Below are 22421 nucleotides of genomic sequence, written 5' to 3' on the forward strand. Positions count from 1 at the left end.
GCCTGACTGTTATGTCCTTTGAGCCCTCTAATATTCTCCAATTCCTCTCCAACAGATGCTTCCACTAGCTTCACTTGAGACTCAACAGCACAAAATGAGAAAGAATGGTCCATGGACTTTCACCTCAAAACAAAGAATAAGTATTGTAAATTAAATTCAGAAACTCACCCAACTTTGTCTTAAAACTTCAGGTCTGGCTCCCTTACCCTAGGTCTTTACCCTGTTGGTTCTGGAAATGTCATTTCACGTTCTCTGAGCTTGATCCTTTTGATTTTAGACAAGAAGAGATAGATATTAATTCACCTGTGCTCTGGAAATCTTTCTGAACTTCTATAATTTCTGATATTTTCAGTGTTGTCCAGTGACAGAAGAAAATAATCCTTTTGTTATCATACTTGCTACTTGATTAGACACAGAAGATTTAATGTGAGTGTAATGATGTAGTGCACTTGTTGAAAAACTGGTTAGAAGCTTGCTCGGTCTCCTCTCCAGGGTGTAGATTATATGTAAAATACAGAATAAGGAAATTATGAATTCCAGTTCACAGTCTGTCTTTATTTCTTTTGGACCTACTCTTTTACTCATTTTTGCTTTGTTCTAGGGACTGTACATCCCTCAGGTATATCCAAAGTGAATTCCCATCTCCTCATTATCTACACCTCTGAAGGGAAAGCTACGAAATTGCCTAATTACCTCTTTATTTATATTTACTAAATGGACATATTTGTGAAAGAGATGCACTTTCAGGTTTCTTTGTTATTATTGTTTTTAATCAGAAATTCTTAAAAATGTTGCAGTGACTCATTTCAGTTGTTCTGTCTCTGAGATGTCTCTGAAAGAATCTGTAGTATAGTAAATCCCTTCTATAGTTTATGCTTTTAACATGTACCTGAAATTTCTACCTGACTCTTCTATTGGTCATTTTCTGTAATGTTTCAGTTATCAATTTGTTCTCATCATAGAAAAGAATAGGAGCCATGGAGTTAGAGTATTGTGAATCCTACCTTCCTTCTTCCTCTTTTACAAACTACATCATTTGGGAAAAGTTACTTAATCTCTTGTTTCTTCTATGTAAAATAAGGAAAGCTCAAATAGAGTCCTTTTCATAGAGCTGTTGTGTTAATTAAATGAAAAAAATGTTAAATGGTTTGGACACCATCTGGCATATGATAGACAATAAATGTCAGCTGTTATTATTCATGTTCTCACAACTTTCACTAGATTCTGTTACAAAACACTCATCAGACTTCCCCCTTTGTGTTGTCTATAAACTGTAAATTCTATAAGGACAAACATTTATTTTATCTTGTTAACTCTTTGGATCCTGAATCTAAGAACAACACAGAGTACACAGAAAGAATTCAATGAGTACTTCTGAAACTCATATTAATTTTGTCTAAGAGCTTTCAGAATACACTCAAACCTTCTCTTATGTTAAACTGTAACATGTACAACCACAATGACCTCATCCATATCCTTTAACCACCACACAATTTCTCAATTTGTCTTTAAACTGAACTACTGTAATGTTGAACTGTAGTGGCTTCTAACTATTATTTTTATCATTTTCCCACATATTCACTCTTAATTGGTCATGAACATTGCTGCTAGAGTAAGTTCTGAAAACACAGATTTGTCCCTCCCTAGTTCAAGAACTTCCAATGATTCTCCTTTACACATTTGACAAATGGAGCTATGTAGTAAAAATATAATTCTCAAAACTATTTTGGGTTGGTTAAAACTAAAGATGAAATTGAGTCAGAGTTTTCCCTGATGAGAAGCCATGAAAGGACCATTTTCATTGATCAAATTATTTTTCACATATTACATATGGTACAAAATTTTAGCCTTCTCAAAACATATAAAACAATGCTGAATAATGTTTACTTTTCAGAGACCACTCAGTTCTCTTGGGAGACTCAACCCATTTTAGAAATATACACGTTTGTGTTTGAAAAATAAACCTACATGGGTCTATATTTTAAAATGTTACTTATGTTGAGTAGAAGAAGGGAGAAGAATATCATTCTATGATAAAAGAAAGTTCTTTTATTGATAGAAAAGCATCAAAATCTCAAAAATATGTTTGCAAATGCTCCAAAAAAAGAGGGTCTCAACAAACAAAATAATGACTTGGATTCCCCAATTATGGGACTTCCCCCCCCCCCCGACCCAGTATGGTGGTTTAGTTGCTAAGTCATGTCCAACTCTGCAACTCCATGGACTATAGCTCACCAGGCTCCACTATCCATGGGATTCTCTGGGCAAGAAGTGGAGTAGAGTGCCATTTCCTTTTCCAGGGATCTTTCCAACACAGGAATTGAACCTGAGTCTCCTATATTGCAGGCAGGTATTTTACCAACTGAGATACAAGGGAAGCTCATTTTCAGTATGGCAGCATTTAAAAGACAGAGCTGGGAGACTGCTCAGCCCTGATGAATGATGATGAATGAAAATTAAAATTATGTCATGTGAAATTTTGAAAGTAGGCTTATTTGAAACATCTTAGCTTTCCGTTTCTTATTTAGAATCTTCCCAATACATTGTATAATATTTGAAATCACTAGTGCATATAAATTAGATAAGAAAATGTATATACATGATGTAGCATTTTGAAAAAGAATCCACATTTCACACCAACTTAGAGAAAGCTGTGTCCTGGTTCATGGGCACAGAGAAATCCAGGGCTTATGAGGTTGACTTTAAGCTTTAGTACCTTCAGCAGAACTGTAACTTCCCTCAACACTCTTCAGTGCCAATCACATAATTCAACAAAAGAAAAGCTACTAAGGATAACTGTACTATGTATGTACAATATTCTGACTCGATCCCCCACCCACTTAAAAGAAGCCCAAATACAGAGATACACAGTCCCATTGTTAACTAAAACATGATTTAGTTGCCTCCTTTAGCATGTTACCACCTCCAGTTATTTCAAACTGTATTCTAAGTTGGACTTCCCTTGTGACTTAGCTGGTAAAGAATCCACCTGCAATGTGGGGGACCTGGGTTCTATCCCTGGGTTGGTAACATCCCCTGGAAAAGGGAAAGGCTACCCACTCCAGTATTCTGGCCTGGAGAATTCCATGGGGTGGCAAAGGGTCAGACACAAGTGAGCGACTTTCACCCTGTATTCTATGTTACTTAAAATTTTTAAGTTAGTCAAAGATAAAAATTACTCCTTTCAAAAAGCAGTTATTTTATGCAGATGAACAGGTTTCATATTAATTTTGAGGTTCTCAAAAGATTAGTGACCGGGCTCAACTCACTTTGGGGATATTCAAATCATTATAAATTACATAACAGAGTAGATGTAGCTCTAACTCAGTAGGTTTCCAAATGGCCCAGTTACATTCACTTGTTTAGAGACACAGTTGTTTTCATTTGAAAAACAAGTTTATATAGGAAACATTAGATTAAACAAATCAACTCTAACCAATATGGTACATTTTATATGAATAGAAATTGTTAAGAAAAAATAAATCATGTTCGTATTGCAGTCAGATGATGGAATATGAGTGGTCATTGAAAACCATCAGCCAAGGATTTCTTTGTGCTGAACATCTAAAAACAAACCAGTCAAAAATCAGCTTTGACAAATTTCAAAATGCACAAATACTGACTGGAGATTAAGAAAGTTTTAAGCAAAGAATATTACTTAAATTACCTTAGAAAATGTTTACATTTTCACTGAAACAGCATATTGAGGAGTTCTAAAGTAGCACATTTTTGCCTAAAAAATTGATTCAGCATCATCTCTCATAATGTGTTTTATTCACCAAATATTTCTTTCACATTATCATTATTCTCCAAGCTGCAATTTGATGTTTCTCTACCTAAGAAATCTGTATGAGTGTAGCCACATAAAAGTAAAAAAATCCCAGAAATAATCTAGTTATTCAAAAGTCATCTAGCCCTGTTGGTTTAACATTTTAAATCTTAAATAACTTAAGCTTTCACCCTATCTAGAGAAATCTGGTGATCTAGAGAGTATTTCTAGGGCCATCCACAAAGAGTGGATCCATAGGTAAGCATTTTCACTATCCAACATAGTTCTGTGTAAATTACTTCTTCCTTTCTTGATGCAATTACTCCTCATGATTTATCGCCTATAACTGATGCTATCTACCTCTTTTTCTTTTTAGAGTTGTGCTGACTTTATGTAAATCATTATCCACTCTTGGCTTCCCTTTCCCATCCATGCAAAACATGTATTTTGATGATCAGTTATGTGTCACTTTGACTGACAAAAGTAAAAAATAAAACTGTTGAAAGAAGTTTACACCAAACAATTACAGATGCAAAATGGATTATCCTTGACAGTCTTAGAACCTTCAATCTCTGGCATTTAAACAAGATATATTATTCCCAGGGGAAATATGGGAAGTTAAGAGTAAAAACAGAATATCTTAATCATCCTTCTTATTGCAAGTGACAGATGAAAACACTTCCAGTGATATACTTCCAGTCTCAGTTCAGTACAGTTCAGTTCAGTTGCTCAGTCATGTCCAGCTCTTTGCAACACCATGAACTGCAGCATGCCAAGCCTCCCTGTCCATCATCAACTCCTGGAGCTTGTGAGTGTGTGTTAGTTGCTCAGTCATGTCTGACTCTTGCGACCCCATGGACTGTAGCCCGCCAGGCTCCTCTCTCTATGAGGTTCTCCAGACAAGAGTACTGGAGTGGGTTGCCATTTCCTTCTCCATACAACTGCCTGTGTGTGTGTGTCTGTCTGTGTGTGTGTATGTTAGTTGCTCAGTCATGTCTGACTCTTTGCGAATGCAGGGATGGTAGCCCACCAGGCTCTTCTGTCCATGAGGTTCTCCAGGCAAGTGTACTAGAGTGGGTTGCCATTTCCTTCTCCATACAACTCAAACTCATGTCCATTGAATTGGAGATGCCATTCAACCATCTCATCCTCTGTCTTCCCGTTCTCCTCCTGCCTTCAATCTTTCCCAGCATCAGGGCTTTTTCCAGTGGGCCAGTTCTTTGCATCAGGTGGACAAAGTATTGGAGTTTCGGCATCAGTATCAGTCTTTCCAATGAATATTCATGACTGATTTCCCTTAGGATGGCCTGGTTGGATCTCCCTGCTCTCCAAGGAACTCTCAAGAATCTTCTCCAACCCCACAGTTCAAAAGCATCAATTCTTTGGCACTCAACTTTTTTTATAGACCAACTTTCACATCCATACATGACTACTGGAAAAACCATAGGTTTGACTAGATGGACCTTTGTTGGCAAAGTATTGTCTCCACTTTTTAATATGCTATCTATGTTGTTCATAGCTTTTCTTCCAAGGAGCAAGTGTCTTTTACTTTCATGGCTGCAGTCACCATCTGCAGTGATTTTGAAGCCCCCCAAAATAAAGTCTCTCACTGTTTCCATTGTTTTCCTATCTATTTGCCATAAAGTGATGGGACCGGATGTCATTATCTTAGTTTTCTGAATATTGAGTTTTAAGCCAGCCTTTTCACTCTCCTCTTTCACATCCATCAAAAGGCTCTTTAGTTCTTTTTCACTTTCTGCCACAAGGTTGGTGTCAACTGCATATCTGAGGTTATTGTTTCACCCAGCAATCTTGATTCATGCAGTCCAACAGTTCTCATGGTGTACTCTGCATATAAGTTAATTAAGCAGGGTGACAATATACAGCCTTGATGTACTCCTTTCCCGATGTAGAACCAGTCTGTTGTTCCATATCCAGTTCTAACTGTTGCTTCTTGACCTGCATACAGATTTCTCAGGAGGCAGGTCAGGAGGTCTGGTATTCCCATCTTTCAGAATTTTTCCATGTTTATTGTGATCCATACAGTCAAAGACTTTGGCATAGTCAATCAAGCAGAAGTAGATGTTTTTCTGGAACTCTCTTGCTTTTTCAATGATCCAACAGATGCTGGCAATTTATCTCTGATTCCACTGCCTTTCTAACTGCCTCTTGAACATCTGGAAGTTCACAGTTGATGTACTGTTGAAGCCTGGCTTGGAGAGTTTTGAGCATTACTTTGCTAGAGTGTGAGATGAGTGCGATTGTGTAGTAGTTTGAGCATTCTTTGGCGTTGCCTTCCTTTGGGACTGGAATGATAACTGATCTTTTCCAGTCTTGTGGCCACTGCTGAGTTTTCCAAATTTGCTGGCATACTGAGTGTGGCACTTTCACAGCAACATCTTTTAGGATTTGAAATAGCTCAACTGGAATTGTCTAGTGTTCCGAAATGCATTATTTGGACAGTATTCATCTTTCCCCAGTGAAAAAAATAATTTCACAATGACAAAGAAAGCAAAGAGATAATATATTTACTATTTAATGATATTACTCAGCAGGAAATAGAGGTGATATGTACTTTGAAAACAGTGGGAAAAACAAATACTTATATAAAAATGCAAATAAATTATTCGAGCAGGACTCAAGTTTCCTCACGGTGCAAGGAAAAAAGATAATAGAAAGAATATGGTAAGAAAGCTGTCACTAAATCTAAACAGAATCTCACTGTCCTGTAACTCATGCACACAGTGAGTGTTTTTGATCAAAACTGTCTCCTCCTCAGGGTTTTTCTCAGAGCATGTTTGACATCTTTGTTCCTCATGCTGTAAATTAGTGGATTGAGGAAGGGAACAGTATTGGTATAAAAGACAGAAGAGATTTTCCCCTCATCCATAGACACAGCAGAAGATGGTTTGAGGTACATAAATGCCCCTGATCCAAAGGACAGAGAAACAGTAATGATGTGGGAACTGCAGGTGTTGAAGGCTTTGGATCTGCCCTCCGTGGACTTGACACGGAGGATGTTAGAGAGGATAAGACCATAAGAGACAAAGATTATGAAACTGGGCACAATGATGTTGATGCCCACCACGATGAACATTTCCAATTCATTGATATAGGTACTTGTGCAGGAGAGCTGGAGCAGAGGGAGGATGTCACAGAAATAATGGTTGATGGTGTTTGCATCACAGAAGGTCAGTCTCAGCATGCATCCAGTGTGAGCCATGGCACCAGAAAATGCCATCAAGTAGGAAGCAAGCATAAGGCTGGAACACACTTTAGGGGACATGATAACATTATACAAAAGTGGCTTACAGATGGCCACATAGCGGTCATAGGCCATTGATGTCAGCAGATAGCATTCAGAAATGGCAAAAAACAGTAAAAGTAGAGCTGAGTCAAGCACTCCATATAAGAAATAACATTCTTCTTTGATATGAAATTAATTAGCATTTTTGGTGTAAACACAGAAGAATAACAGAGGTCTATAGAGGACAAGTTAAAGAGGAAAAAGTACATGGGGGTGTGCAGGTGTGAATTCAGTGCAATTAGGATTATCAATCCCAGATTTCCCAATAGAGTGACCATGTACATTCCTAGAAACAGGAAGAATAGGGGGAGTTGGAGATCTGGTTGGTCTGTTAATCCCAACAGAATGAATTCAGTCACAGAGTCATTTCCAGGAGCCATTCTTCTCTAAGGGAATCTGTGGACCCAGGAGAAAGGGCTCCATTAGAGAGCAACCCAGCCCTTGCCACAGGGTCTCATCTACAAGGGAGGGTGAACACTGGGAATGTCACAGACTAGTCCTACCTAGTCCCACAGAATCTGCCTTTACCTTTATCAGGATACAGAGTGATGTGGACTTTAATAAGCTAAAAGCAGCAAAGGAAATCACAAACTTCAGAGTTAAGTCCAGTACTGTTATATGCAAATAAATTTCTGGAAACACAAAGGGCAAGAAGGACAGACCAGGACAGAGCCATCGAGTGTCTCTAAACATTCTCTGATGTACGTCTAACAGATTCCTCCGCCACTTTCATGTAAGTCTCAGATCTGCAGAAAATGAGAAAGATTGGGCATGCATTCAGTCACTGTAGTTTCATTTCAAAACAGGGAAGAAGCATGTAAATTCAATTCAGAAACTCATCTTAGTTCAGAAAACCTCAGGGCCGACTCCCTTATTCTTGGCCTTTACCCAGTTGGGACTGGAAATGCTATTTCAGATTCCTGAGGTTGATTTCTTTTATCCTGAGAGGTGTGAGCCTGAGAAGTCTTTCTGAACTATTATGATTTCTGATAATTATTTCAGTCCTTTCAAGTATCAGAGAAAATAAAGCCTTTTAATTATCATGCTTGCTACTGGATTAGACACAGAGGATTCAAAGTGAGTGTAGTGATAAGTGCACTTGGCAAAAACAGGCTAGAAGCTTCTCAATCTTTTCCCTAGGGAGTGGATCATATGTATGGATCCACTTTGGATCAGTGTAGATCCAAAGTAGATTCCCATCTCTTCATTATCTTCACCTCAGAACACAAAGCCACTACATTGCCTCATTCCCTTTTTATTCCAGTTTTCCAAATGGACATATCATCTGTTAGACTCCTATTTCCAGATTTCTGTGTTTCGTCATCAGAAATTTTTCAAATGTTTCAGAAACTCACTTCAGCTCTTCTCACTATGAAATGTCTCTGAAATAACTCGCAAAGTTATCTATTCTTTCTACAGCTTATACTTAAAAAACAAACAAACAACAAAAAAAAAAAACAATCTTGTAATTTCTACCTGATTCTCTCACTTGGTCATTTTCTGCAACATATCAGTAATCGGAGTTATCAATTTCTTCTCATTATAGAAATGAGTAGGGACTATGGAGGTAGAGAGAGCATTGTGAATCTTAATTTACTTACATCCTATAATTCTTTGGGCAATTTATTTAATCTTTCAGTTCAAAGTTGTAAAATTGGATGGTAAAGATGGTATCTGTTTTATCGTGCTGCTGAGTTAATTAAATGAAAAATGTCTAAGTAAAATGACTGAATCAGTGTCTGGCATATGGTCAATAGTCAATACACATCAGCTGTCTTTATTCATGTTTTAACAAATTCTACTAGATTCTCCATCATAACACACATCAGAGTTATTTTTCACCCCTGAATACCCGTGTTCCTTGATAAACTCTAAATTCTATAAGGAAAAATATTTTTCCTATCTTGTTTACTGTTTAGCCCCCAGATCTAAGCACTATGCAGAGGACATGGGAGGAACTTAATTAATACTTCTGATAATCATGTTGTTTTTGTCCGAGAATGTATTCAACATTTTTCAAATGCTAAACCGTAACATCTAGAAGCACAATGACCTCCACCCATGTACCTCAGCCACCACACAACCTCTGGCTTTTTGTGTTTAAGCTGAACTACTATAATGTTGAACGTTAGTGCTTCCCAATGATAATTTTAGTTTTTTCCAAGATGCTCCTATTTAGCCCTAAACACTGAGGTTTGAAATCACAGCTCTGTCCCTCTCTGGTTCAATATCTTCAATGGTTCTCCATTACCCATTTGAAAATTGAAGCATGAATTAAAAGTATAATTCTCAAAACTTTGATTAAACCTTTGTTATAACTAAGGAAGAAATTGAGTCTGTTTTATCTTTGATGAGAAGCTATGAAAATACCATTTTGATTAATATACGTATTTTGTGCATATTAACCTTTGTAAAAATTTTAACCTTCTCAAAAATCTGAAAAAGAAAATTGGAGAATTTTTACTTTTTACTTGTCTTTTTGTTTTTGCTGTTTTTACTTGTCAATTTTTACTTGTCTTGGGAAGTTCAACCTATTTTATAAGTATATGTGTGCTTGTGTGTGAAAAATAAAAATATGTGCCTATATTTACACACATTGCTTATATATATTGGAAAGCAGGTTAAGAATATTACTCTATAATAAAAGAGGGTTCTCTTGCTAGTAGAAAAGCATCAAACTCTCAAAAAAGGTCTTCAAGCTGCTCATAAAAAAGGAGTTCCTCAACACACAAAACAGTGACTTGTGCTGTCATGATTATGTGATTTATTGATTTTTTTTTTTTCATGACAATGCCTAAGAGAGAGAAATGGAAAAGACCAATAGGCACTAAATTTCTGGTGAATCAAAGTAAAGATTGTGCTATTTGAAATTTTAATTTTTGGCTTCTTTGAAACTTTAAATAGTTCTGTATTATTTATTTAGAATCTTCTCAAAATATTGTATAATATTTAAATCTACTAATCAAACTAAATTAGGTAAGAAGATGTATGATACATATGTAGTATTATGGAAAAGGATCCAATGTAAAGAGAAAATTATTAATTATATGAACTGAGGCTATAAATACTCCAGGAAACTTCACAAATGCTTATGATATTTAATAAGAGACGCTAGACAACAAACTATGGAAAATTCTTAAAGAGATGGGAATACCAGACCACCTAGCCTGTCTCGTGAGAACCCTGTGTATGGGTCAAACGAAGCAACAGTTAGAACTGGACATGGAACAACAGACTGGTTCCAAATTGGGAAAGGAGTATGTCAAGGCTGCATATTGCCACCCTGCTTATTTATCTCTGATTCCTCTGCCTTTTCTAACTTATGCAGATGACACCATCCTTATGGCAGAAAGTGAAGTGGAACTAACAAGCCTCTTGATGAAGGTGAGAGAGGAGAGTGAAAAAGCTGGCTTAACTCAACATCCAGAAAACTAAGATCATAGCATCTGGTCCCATCACTTCATGGCAAATAGATGGGAAAACAGTGGAAACAGTGACAGACTATTTTTGTGGCTCCAAAATCACTGTAGATGATCACTGCAGCCATGAAATTAAAAGATGCTTGCTCCTTGGGAAAAAAGCTATGATCAACCTACACAGCATATTAAAAAGCAGAGACTTTACTTTGCCCACAAACATCCATATAGCTAAAGCTTTGGTTTTTCCACTAGTCATGAATGGATGTGAGAGTTGGACCATAACAAAAGCTGAGCACAGAAGAATTGATGCTTTTAAATTGTTGTGTTGGAGACGACTCTTGAGAGTCCGTTGGACACCAAGGAGATCAAACCAGTCAATCCTAAAGGAAATCAGTCCTGAATAGTCATTGGAAGGACTGATGCTGAAGCTGAAGCTCCAATACTTTGGCTACCTGATGTAAAGAGCTGATTCATTAGAAAAGATCCTGCTTCTGGGAAAGATTGAATGTGGGAGAAGAGGACAACACAAGATGAGTTGGTTGGAACGCACCACTGACTTGATGGACATGAGTTTGAGTAAACCTCGACAGTTGGTGATAGACAGGGAAGTCTGGTGTGCTGCAGTCCGTGGGATCACAAAGAGTTGGACGTGACTGAGTGACTGAACTAAACTGAACCTGACTGTGTTCCTGAGACCCTGAATACTGAATGGGTTGTCATTCCCTTCTCTGGGTGATCATGTTGACCCAGGGATTGAACCTGGAGCTCACATTCAGACAGTTTCTTTACCATCAGAGCCACTAGGGAAGACACTAAGTAAAGATAAACCAGCACAAAGAGGACCTGACAATCCACAATTCACGTGATCAGTGCAGTTTTCATGTTCTCTTCAGAGCCAAGTGGCCATGTTTGAGTGCCCTTTCAGTTCCTCAAACAGTTCCATAGCTGAAAACTTCTGAAAAGATCGAAAGAGAAATAGGACTCAGAAATTCATTCTAGCAAATTCCACAATGTAATGGAATCTGCATTATTTGAAGGAAAGTGCAATAATCTGGAATTTATCCTATCTGGGGTACCAACAATCCTATCAACAGCTCACTTATAGGGACATTTTGTTGCCTCTGAGATATGTTAGATCAAAAACTCTCTAAAAAGTCTATAACATAATAGATGATACACAAGGAACATAACACTTGCTCTAAAGACTTTTTCCTAAAGGGGAATGCCTTCTTACAGATTTCATCTGTTTTAAAAGTAAAAATGTTCTTTTGAATCAAAACTACTACAGTGTGAAAATTAATCTCTGATAACTCTCCTTGGGAATTAAGGAAGAAAGTTATTTGGTCCAAGTAAGGCCTTATCAGAGAATGGGAATTTTATCATTTGGAAATGTTTTGGAAATATTTTGAAATGTTTTCATGATAATCTAGGTAAACAACTGCTTTTGGTGGAAGTTTTGACTTAAGTAAATATGAATTAGAAGAAAATATTGCTTTAGGTAATTTCCCACATGAGGGCTCTGGAGAAAATTTTAATATTCAGACTAAGATCCTGGAAATATATGTTTAATATATTTTAACTGCAGAAAACTATAAGTTATAATACTATAAGGTAATAAAAGCTAATTATTTTCCATTTCAATTTCCTCTTATCTCATTGGAAGAAGGCTTTGAGCCCTTTAGAGAAATATTAATAGGCAAAGGAAGCAGCTTTTCCAGAAATGACTTCAGGAGAAGAAAGTATACAGCCTCTTCCTTTTACCTCTCTACCCTCTCCCTTACTGTCACCATGGTCACAAATTGTACACTGAAAACACTATAACACCATAACTACCTTTGTTTTTAACCAATGGAAAAAAAGATTTTAAATAAATACATTTAAAAATAGTGATACAGGCACATTAGAGAAATGAAGTGAAAGAAAATGAAGTTAAAGCATAGATATGAATTTGCTACATTTAAATACACACGTGTGAAGGATATGTGTGTGTGTGTGTGTGTGTGTGTGTGTGTGTATCACAGAATACAAAAATAAGCAATTCCATTTATGCTCACTTGATTTTCAACAGTGATGCCAAGATTATGTGATAGAGTAGTCTTTCCAGCAAAAGTTACTAGAATAATAAAGTTAATTTTGAACGAATGAATTTGGAGCACTCCACAAAATAAGAAAGTTAGCTCAAAATAAACCTCATATCTACATATGAAAGGTAATGTTATTAAACTCCTAGAAGAAATCATCAGAGTAAATCTTTTTGGCTTTGGGATGGACAATGGTTCTTAGATATGACTAATAAAGGACAAATGAAAAAGTGGATGCTGAACATCATGAAATTGAAAACTTTTGAGGTTTCAAAGATATCATCAAGATAATGAATAGAGGACTAACAGAATGGAAGAAATACTTTTAAATAATATACCTAGTATATCTTTTAAATAATATACCTAGCATATTATTTAAATATAATATTGATAAATACCTAGTATCTAGAATACATTCAAATCCAAACACATAAAATCTTTTTTCCATTTTTAAACATGTTTCTTCTGGATTTTGAAATATAATCACTTCCCTGATGGCTCAGATGGTGAAGAATCTGCCTGCAATGCAAGAGACCTGGGTTCAACCCCTGGGATAGAAATATCCCTTGGAGAAAGAAATGGCTACCTACTCCAGTATTCTTATCTGGACATTTCCATGGAGCTTTTGGCACAGTCTATGGGGTCATAAAGACTAGGACAGTATTGAAAGACTAACAATTTCCCTTTTTTCATATGGCATTGTGTAAGTTTAAGATGTACAGTATAATGATTTGATTTACATGCATCATGAAGTAATAACCACAATAAGACCACCCATCATCTGATATGGATACAAAATAAAACGGGAAAAAGTATCCTTTTTCTTTGTAATGAGAACCCTAATACAGCAGTGTTATTTATACTTATCATATTGTATATTACATCCAATATTTATTTATCTTAGAACAGGGCATTTGTCCTATCTTCATCTACTTCCTCTTCTCTCCAGATCCCCACCTTTGGTAACCATGAAAGTGAAAGTCGCTCAGTCATTTCCAACTCTTTGTGACCCCATGGACTATATAGTCCATGGAATTCTTTAGGCTGGAATACTGGAGCGGGTAACCCTTCCCTTCTCCAGGGGATCTTCCCAACCAAGGGATCAAGCCTAGGCCTCCCACATTGCAGGCATATTCTTTACCAGCTGAGCCACAAGAAAAGCCCACTTGGTAACCATAAGTCTAATCTATTTTTCCAAACATCTGTTTCTTTGTTTGCTTTTAAAGTTTACTTTACCAACAAGATTCTATTAATTCCTAATGGATAATAAACTGATTTTCTATTTCTATACACTTTGAAATTAACACCAATATGTCTTGTTACCAACTTTCAGCATAAAGATACTACACTATAATCAACTACTTTCCCCACACTGTTCATGCCTATCACTCGTTTATTTTGTAACTGGAAGATTATACCTCTTAGACTCTCTCACCAATTTCTCTCCAATCCCCTCTTCCTTCCCTCTGGAAACAATCTGTTTATTCTCTGTATCTGTAAGAGCTTCTGCTTACCTATGTTGTTACTTTTTTTCTGTTTTGTAGATTCGAAATATAAGTGAAATCATAAGAGAAATCAGTGTTTGTCTTTCTCTATCTGACTTATTTCTCTTTACATTCTGTAAGTTCATTTATGTTGTCTCAAATAGCAAAATTTCATTCTTATGTATAAGATATATTCCATTGTATAAATATACACCACATCTCCTTTATCCATTCATCTATTATATCATTGGGCCATTAGGCAAACGTATCTTGGCTATTATAAAAAATGATGCAGTGAAATTCAGGGTATGTATATATTTTGAATTAGTGATTTTGTTTCCTTTAGGTAAATACTCAGGAGTGGAGTGGCTGGACTCTATAGTAGTTCTATTTTTAAATGTTTGAGAAAACGTCACACTGTTTTCCATTGTGTTTACATGCTGCCAATGGTGCATAAGCAGTCCTTTTTCTCCACATTGTCAGTAACAAATTTCACTTGTTGTCTTTTTGTTTGCCATTCTGACAGTAGTGAGGTATCTCCTTGGATTTGATTTGCATTTTTCTAAAGATTAGTGAAGCTGAGCATTGTTTCATGGGTCTGGTAGTCATCCATATGTCTTTGAAAAAATACACCTCTGCCCATTTTTAATTGGGTTCTTTGTTTTCTAGATGCTGAGTAATACAGGTTATTTGTAGATTTTGGATATTAGCCTGTTATCAGGCGTATTGTTTGTAAATATCCTCTCCCATTCAGCAGAATGATTTTTCATTTGCTAAGTTTCTTGTGGTGTACAATGTCTTATCAGTTTGATGCAGTCCGTTTTGCTTAACTTTACTTTTGTTTCATAGGCTGAGGAGACACATCCAAAAAGCTTTCTTGATACTGCTGTAAACTTTTCTGATACCCACCCTGAGAAAAATTCATATACTACCCAAAGACGAAGTCAACTTTCAAATTAGGGTATTTTCTCCTTTCCATGTTTACTGAAACAAAAACGATGACATAAAGTAGAAGCAAAATACCACTCTCAACTTAGTTCTCCCATCCAGGTAATATATTTTAACAATATGTTATGTGCAGGACTGGATGTGCAAACTAAGAAAAAATTTTCCATAATCATAATGCATAATGTTTAGAGAACTAAAGTTGTTTATACTTAACCAACATTATGGAACCTTCCATCTCAGGCATTTAAGGAGATACATTCTTGCTCAAAGAAGACTGAAAAGACGGGAAGAGAAAATATTGTCTGATTCATGCTCCCAATGGAAAGAGGCAGATAAGACATTCCCAATGATTCTATTTCACTCTAATGTTCCCTGATTTCATCAACTATAGAGCAGTTTTAAATTTTCAGAGGGTTAAAAAAATGTTCAAACTGAGAAAGAAACAAGAGGTAACACATTTTTTCCAAATAATATTAATAAATGGGAGATGGTGAGACAGTCTGCAAGAAAAATCTGGCTCAACACAAAGTGGAAATAAATAAAGAAGTGACTCAGATTTCCTTCTGCCTGGTTAAAAAAAAAGAACAAAAAGATTTCAACAAAGCTATTATGATTAAACACAGAAATTTCTGTCCTGTGACCAGTTGCACAGAGATACTCTATCTGTTCAAAATTTTCTCCTACTCAGAGTTTTTCTCAGAGCAGCTTTCACATCTTTATTTCTCAAGTTGTAGATCAAGGGGTTCATCATGACAACCACATTGGTGTAAAAGAGAGAAGAGACTTTTCTTTCATCCATAGACCCAGAAAATGAATGTTTGAAATACATAAATATACATGATCCAAAGAAGAGAGAAACAGCAATGATGTGGGGGCAGCAGGTACTGAAGGCTTTGACCTGCCCTCCATGGATCTGATATGGAAGATGTTGATGAGGATGAGACCATAAGAGACAAATATGGTGAGACTGGGCACAGTGATTTTGATGCCCACCTCATTGAAAACTACCAGATCACTAATGTGGATACTTGTGCAGGAGAGCTTGAGCAGAGGAAAGATATCCCAGAAATAATGGTTGATGGGGATTGCTCACAGAAGGTCAGTCTGAACATGCATCCAATGTGACCAATGGCACCAGAAAATGCCGTCAAGTAGGAAACAAGCATAAAGCTGGAACACACTTTAGGGGACATGGCAGCATTATATAAGAGTGGGTTACAGATGGCCACATAGCAGTCATAGGCCATTGATGTCAGCATATAAATTTCAGAAATGGTGAAAACCTGAAAAAGTAGAGCTGTATCATGGATCCCATATAAGAAATAATATTCTTCTTTGATATAAAGTTAATCAGCATTCTGGGTGAAAACACGGAAGAATAGCAGAAGTCTATGAAGAACTTCTGGTTGTTCAAGTTGAATTTAGAAAAGGAAGAGGAATCAGAGAACAAGTTTCCACATCTGCTGGATCATAGAAAAAAGCAAGAGAGTTCCAGAAAATCACGTACTACTGCTTTTCGAACTATGCCAAAGACTTTGTGTGGATCACAAAAAACTGTGGAAAATTCTTAAAGAGATGGGAATACCAGACCACCTGACCTGCTTCCTGAGAAATCTCTATGCAGGTCAAGAAGCAACATTTAGAACTGGACATGGAACAACAGACTGGTTCCAAATGGGGAACGGAGTACGTCTAGGCTATATATTGTCATCCTGCTTATTTACCTTATATGCAGATAACATCATGAGAAACGCTGGGCTGGATGAAGCACAAGCTGGAATCAAGATTGCTGGGAGAAACATCAATAACATCAGATACGCAGATGACACCACCCTTATGGCAGAAAGCAAAGAAGAACTAAAGACCTCTTGGTGAAAGTGAAAGAGAAGAGTGAAAAAGTTGGCTTAAAACTCAACATTCAGAAAGCTAAGACAATGGCATCTGGTTCCATCACTTCATGGCAAATAGATGGGAAAACAGTGGAAACAGTGAGAGACTTTATTTTTGGGGGCTCCAAAAATCACTGCAGATGGTGACTGCAGCCATGAAAGTAAAAGACACTTGTTCCTTGAAAGAAAAATTATGACCAACCTAGACAGCATGTTTAAAAAGTGGAGACACTACTTTAAGAAGAAAAGTCCAACTAGTCCAAACTATGGTTTGTCAGTAGTCATGTATGGATGTGAGAGTGGACTATAAAGAAAGCTGAGTGCTGAAGAATTGATGTTTTTGAAATGTGGTGTTGGAGATGACTCTTGAGAGTCTCTTGGACAGCAAGATCAAGCCAGTCAGTCCTAAAGGAAATCAGTCCTGAATATTCATTGTAAGGACTGATGCTAAAACTGAAGCTCCAATACTTTGTCCACCTGATGCAAAGAACCAACTCATTGGAAAAGACCCTGATGCTAGGAAAGATTGAGTGCAGGAGGAGAATTTGATGACAGAGTTTGAGATGGTTGGATGGTATCACCAACTCAATGGACATGAGTATGAGTAGTCTCCAGGAGTTGGTGATGGACAGGGTAGCCTGGCGTGCTGCAGTCCATGGGTTTGGAAAGAATTGGGCATGACTGAGTGACTGAACTGAGCTGATGAAGGACAAGTTAAAGAGGAAAAATTACATTGGGGTGTGTAGGTGTGAATTCAGTGCAATTAGGATTATCAATCCCAAATTTCCCAGCACAGTGACCATGTACATTCCTAGGAAAGGGAAGGAAAAGGGGAGCTGGAGATCTGGATGGTCTGTTAATCCAACAGAATGAATTCGGTCACAAAAGAGACATTTCCAGAAGCCATTCTTCTCTAAGGGAATCTGTGTATAGAGCAGGAAATTGTTTCATTAGAGGACAACTCAGCTCTTCCCACAGTGTCTCATCCTACAGAAGAGTAATTTTGCTGTTGTTGACTTGCTAATTTATGACCAATTCTTTTGCAAATCCGTGGACTATAACCCACAAGGCTCTTCTGTCCATGGGATTTCCCAGGCAAGAACACTGGAGTCGGTTACCACTTCCTTCTTCAAGGGATTTCCCCAACCCAGGTAATGAACCTGTGTCTCCTGCGTTAGCAGACGGATTCTTACCCCTGAGCCACCAGGGAAGTCCAGCGCTAAAGAGTACACACAGTGTGGATTCCTGAGACTATCCCAAATTAGTCCCATAGAATCTGCCTTTACCTTTATCAATACAGCGATGTGGACTTGCCCGTAATTAGAGCTTTTATAAGCTAAATATAGCAAAGGATATCACAAACAGACTACAGAGGCAAGGCCAGTCTACCATATGCAAACATACCTTCTGGAAAAACCAAGGGAGAAGAGGGGTGGATTAGGACACAGTTGTTCTACTTTCATCTCAACATTTCCTCATTCAGTGACCCTAGCAACCTGGCACTGGTTTCTAATACACTTTAGACTTCACGTGGTCAGAACCAAGAATTCTGTTTCTAATCCAGGATGATAGTCTATGAGAATTAAGTAACTTCCCTTGTCAGAAAGTAAAAACCATAGAGGTGAAAGAGTGAGTTTTATCCTCCTAGAGGAAACTTTCTGACTGACATGTTTTGAGCCCACTCATGTCTTGGAACATTCTCTGATCCCTCTCCAAGAGATTCCCTGGGTTCACTTGAGTCTCAGAACTACACAAAATGAGAAAGAATAGGCATATATTAAGTTCCTCAAATATCACCTCAAAACAAGGAATAAGTATTGTAAGTTGAATTAGATATGTAAGTTGAATTCAGAAACTCACCCTTCTTAGTTCAGAAAACCATAGAGCTGGTTCCCTTATTATTGATTGTCACTCTTGGTATTGAAGACATAAGCTCAGATTCTTGAGGCTTGATTTCTTTGATTCTAAGAGGAGACAGCCTAGACATATGCCTAGGAAATGTTTATGATCTGGTGTAATTTCTGATTATATTAAGTCCTTTCAGGAAGTAGGAAGAAAAATAAAGCCTTTAATCGCACACTTGCTAGTAATTAGACACAGAAGATTTAATGTGAGTATAATGATGTAATGTTCTTGGTTAAAAACGGGGTAGAAGCTTTCTAAGTCTCTTCCCTGGGGTATACATTATGCATATATATAGAAATTATATATATATGGAATAAGGAAATTATAGATCCCAGTGTGTGATCTGTCTTTAGTTCTTATGGACCTACTCTTTGACTCATTTTTGCTTTACTCTGGGGACTGTGCATCCCTCAGGTAGATCCAAAGTGAATTCCCATCTCTTCATTATCTTCACCTCTGAAGGGAAAGCTAGGCCACTGCTTCATATCCTCTCTATGCCCATTTCCAAAGTGGACATATTTCTATAAGAGTCCTACTTCAAGGTCTCTTTATTTCTTTTTTTTTTTTTTTTTTTTTTAAATATTATTTTATTAGTTGGAGGCCAATCACTTTACAACATTTCAGTGGGTTTTGTCATACATTGGCTGCAATGTTTAAGTTTTGGAATAATTAGTTACATATTATACACGTAAGCATCCTAACTTGATTTCCCTCCTTTTAGTGAGGTCCAAACAGACACACAGAGCTTCCATTGCTAATGAGTTGTAATAATTAAGCTGATTCCTTAAGCCATTGTCAAATGCAAACTTTAGAAGTGCTAATTTCATCTGTTCTAAAAGTAACAATATTCTTCTGAATGAAAACTACCACAGTGTGAAAAATCAATCTCTACTAACTCTCCATGTGAATTAAGGCAGAACGTTACTTGTCTCTGAGTAGGTCCTTGTCAGAGAATGGGGATTTTTATCATTTGGAAATGTTTTGGAAGCATTTTAAAATGTTTTCAAGATAGTTTAAGTAACCAGCTTCCATCGGTGGGAATGTTTGACTTGGACAAGGTTTGAAATAATTAAAACAAATTGCTTTAGGGAATTTCCTAAATGAGGGCTCTTAAGTAAAATTCTAAAATTCAGATTAAGATCCTTGAAATATTTGCCCAGCATTTTAATTTTTTTAAAAATTTATTTTATTTATTTATTATTATTATTTTTTACTTAGTAGTAAGCTTTTCATTATTTTTTTTTTTCATTTATTTTTATTAGTTGGAGGGAAGCTAATTACTTCACCACATTGCAGTGGGATTTGTCATACATTGACATGAATCAGCCATGGAGTTACATGTATTCCCAATCCCGATTCCCCTCCCCTCCCTCGCCACCCGATTCCTCTGGGTGTTCCCAGTGCACCAGGCCCGAGCACTTGTCTCAAACACCCCACCTGGGCTGGTGATCTGTTTCACTATAGATAATATACATGCTGTTCTCTCAAAACATCCCACCCTCGCCTTCTCCCACAGAGCCCAAAATTCTGTTCTGTACATCTGTGTCTCTTTTTCTGTTTTGCATATAGGGGTATCATTACCATCTTTCTAAATTCCATATATATGTGTTAGAATGCTGTAATGTTCTTTGTCTTTCTGGCTTACTTCACTCTGTATAATGGGCTCCAGTTTCATCCATCTCATTAGAACTGATTCAAATGAATTCTTTTTAATGGCTGAGTAATATTCCATGGTGTATATGTACCACAGCTTCCTTATCCATTCGTCTGCTAATGGGCATCTAGGTTGCTTCCATGTCCTGGCTATAATAAACAGTGCTGCGATGAACATTGGGGTGCACGTGTCTCTTTCAGATCTGGTTTCCTTGGTGTGTATACCCAGAAGTAGTATTGCTGGGTCATATGGCAGTTCTATTTCCAATTTTTTAAGAAGTCTCCACACTGTTTTCCATAGTGGCTGTACTAGTTTGCATTCCCACCAACAGTGTAAGAGGGTTCCCTTTTCTCCACACCCTCTCCAACATTTATTGCTTGTAGACTTTTGGATAGCAGCCATCCTAACTGGCATGTAATGGTACCTCATTGTGGTTTTGATTTGCATTTCTCTGATAATGAGTGATGTTGAGCATCTTTTCATGTGTTTGTTAGCCATCTGTATGTCTTCTTTGGAGAAATGTCTGTTTAGTTCTTTGGCCCATTTTTTGATTGGGTCATTTATGTTCCTGGAATTGAGCTTCAGGAGTTGCTTGTATATTTTTGAGATTAATCCTTTGTCTGTTGCTTCGTTTGCTATTATTTTCTCCCAATCTGAGGGCTGTCTTTTCACCTTGCTTATAGTTTCCTTTGTTGTGCAAAAGCTTTTAAGTTTCATTAGGTCCCATTTGTTTATTTTTGCTTTTATTTCCAAAATTCTGGGAGGTGGGTCATAGAGGATCCTGCTGTGATTCATGTTGGAGAGTGTTTTGCCTATGTTCTCCTCTAGGAGTTTTATAGTTTCTGGTCTTACATTTGCAAAATGGATCCTTAATCCATTTTGAGTTTATTTTTGTGTATGGTGTTAGAAAGTGTTCTAGTTTCATTCTTTTACAAGTGGTTGACCAATTTTCCCAGCACCACTTGTTAAAGAGGTTGTCTTTTTTCCATTGTATATCCTTGCCTCCTTTGTCAAAGATAAGGTGTCCATAGGTCCGTGGATTTATCTCTGGGCTTTCTATTCTGTTCCATTGATCTATATTTCTGTCTTTGTGCCAGTACCATACTGTCTTGATGACTGTGGCTTTGTAGTAGAGTCTGAAGTCAGGCAGGTTGATTCCTCCGGTTCCATTCTTCTTTCTCAAGATTCCTTTGGCTATTTGAGGTTTTTTTTTGTATTTCCAAAGAAATTGTGAAATTATTTGTTCTAGTTCTCTGAAAAATACTGTTGGTAGCTTGATAGGGATTGCATTGAATCTATAGATTGCTTTGTTGCCTAACAGTTTTAATTGCAGAAAACGTTATAATACTATGAGAGAACAAATTGGTAATTATTTTACAGTCTACTTTCACCTCCACTTATCTCACTCTGAGGAGACTGAGTTCTTTGGAGGAGTGTTAGTAGGTAAGGAAAAGACCTGCTACCAAAGCTAGACAAAGATACCACAAAAAAAGGAAAATTATAGGCCAATATTATTGATGAAAAATAGATGCAAAAATCCTCAAAAAAATCCTAACAATCTGAATCCAACAATACTTTAAAAAGGTCATATACCATAATCAAGGGGGATTCACCCCAGGGATGCAAGGATTTTTCAATATATGACAATCGAACAATGTTATACACTACACCAACAAGTTGAAAAATAAAATCAATATGATCATCTCATTAGATGTACAAAAAATTTTTTACAAATTCAAGACCATTTATGATAAAAAAACTCTCCAGCAAGTGAGTATGAAGGGTCCATACCTCAACATAATAAAGGCCATATGCAACAAACCTATGGCAACCTACTCCAGTATTCCTGCCTGGAAAATTTCGTGGACAGAGGAGTCAGCAGGCTACAGTCCAGTGGGTCACAAAAATTAGGACACAACTGAGCAACTGTGTGCAGAGTCACTTAAACATTTTAGAATAACCATT

The 22421-nt window shown here is 37.0% G+C and overlaps 1 pseudogene; it reads right to left on the reverse strand.

Annotated features, from left to right (window-relative positions):
* Positions 1 to 6527: 6527 nt before the first annotated feature.
* On the reverse strand, positions 6528 to 7456 carry LOC136168833 (olfactory receptor 8B8-like; annotated as a pseudogene).
* Between the last annotated feature and the right edge of the window lie 14965 nt (positions 7457 to 22421).

The sequence above is a fragment of the Muntiacus reevesi genome, chromosome 5 (assembly GCF_963930625.1).
Source record: "Muntiacus reevesi chromosome 5, mMunRee1.1, whole genome shotgun sequence".
Taxonomy (NCBI): Eukaryota; Metazoa; Chordata; class Mammalia; order Artiodactyla; family Cervidae; genus Muntiacus; species Muntiacus reevesi.